The sequence below is a fragment of the Phascolarctos cinereus genome, unplaced genomic scaffold, assembly GCF_003287225.1.
Source record: "Phascolarctos cinereus isolate Bilbo 61053 unplaced genomic scaffold, phaCin_HiC Scaffold_5;HRSCAF=322, whole genome shotgun sequence".
NCBI classification, from domain to species: Eukaryota; Metazoa; Chordata; class Mammalia; order Diprotodontia; family Phascolarctidae; genus Phascolarctos; species Phascolarctos cinereus.
The window spans coordinates 99,681,676-99,683,049 of NW_027555958.1; the positions used below are offsets into that span (position 1 = coordinate 99,681,676).

The window sequence follows — 1,374 nt, forward strand, 5'->3', positions numbered from 1 at the left end:
GAAAGGAAACATTGACATAGTGACAAGTGGATCTTACAGAAATAAAGTCTTTCTCCCTTGGGAGATATGATGTGATATAGCTATGGGACCCTCATAATGAAAGAACTAATCACCTAGAAATTGAACTTCAAATTATATTATAGGAGAAATGGCTTCATAAAGAGAAGTATTGCTCTATAGCATACCAAGTGAATATGATTGAAAGAGGCTAACATATTTCTCTTAGGATCCATAGGAATTATCATTAAAAAATAATCTTGATGGAGCAGTTGCAGAACTACAAAGTGGGAGGGAGGAAAGAAGAGAGACAATGGGACCTGAGGAATGGAGGTCCTGTAAGCCTGGAGAGGGAGACACCACCAGCACTGCTGCAGAGCAATGGGGGAGCCCTGGAGGTCACCCCTCAGACTGTGTCCAGTCATCCTCCATCTCTTCTCCTCCCTTCTTCATCCCCAGAGCCATAGGTAGCTTGAAGCAGTGCTTCTAGAGGTTCCTGGAGCAAAACAACATTGTCACCAATATCCTAGGGAAGATGGAGGAAGTCTTCAGTATCAAAAAAGTACTACCTGGCTACAAGTTCCATTACCTTCCTAGTCCTCTATCTCATATTTGGCTATAGTGCCTCCCTGCTCTATAATCTCACCAGATTCATCTATCCAGCATATACCTCCATCAAGGCCACTGAAAGCCCCAACAAAGAAGACGATACCATCTGGCTAACCTACCTGCCTGGCTGAGCTTTTCTCTGACATATTTCTTTTCTGGTTCCCCTTTCACTATGAAGGGAATTGTGCCTTCCTGTTATGGTACATGCTTCCAGTGGCCTATAATGGCTTCCAGATCCTGTATCATTGCCTGATATGCCCCATCTTCCTGAGGCACCAGGCTTCCATGGACAGCGTGGTGACTGTCCTGAGTGGAAGAGCCCTGAACACAGCAGCCAATTTGACCCAGGAAGCAACCAAGGCAATCATGATTCACCTCCAGAAGAATAAGTGAAGAGGTCACTCCTGAGCCAGAGGCTTCAAATGACTGGACACCCTCCATCCAGCCTTCTCTGCATCAAGGGATCCTGGCCTATGTCTAAACACCTGACCCCTACCAGCTATATGTCTTCAACCAAATCCACCCTCTTGGGCTTTAGGGCATTAGAGAAGTCTCCCCAGGCTGGGAAGGGATATGGGTATGGGGGGGGAACCTCTGCCCATTTAGGTTCTACCAGCACTTGCTAAGGGCCCTGCTGGTGCTCAGACTGTTCTAAGTATATCATTAACCATGTGCCTTTGTTCCCTTCCACCACCACTGGCCTCCCACAGGACTCTTGATGTGTCCTGGCTGTTCCAGCTGCCCATATATTAAAAAAAAAAGTCTTAC

The 1,374-nt window shown here is 46.4% G+C and overlaps 1 pseudogene; it reads left to right on the top strand.

Annotated features, from left to right (window-relative positions):
* The first annotated feature begins 310 nt into the window (after positions 1-310).
* On the top strand, positions 311-999 carry LOC144457631 (receptor expression-enhancing protein 6 pseudogene; annotated as a pseudogene).
* The last annotated feature ends 375 nt before the right edge of the window (positions 1,000-1,374 follow it).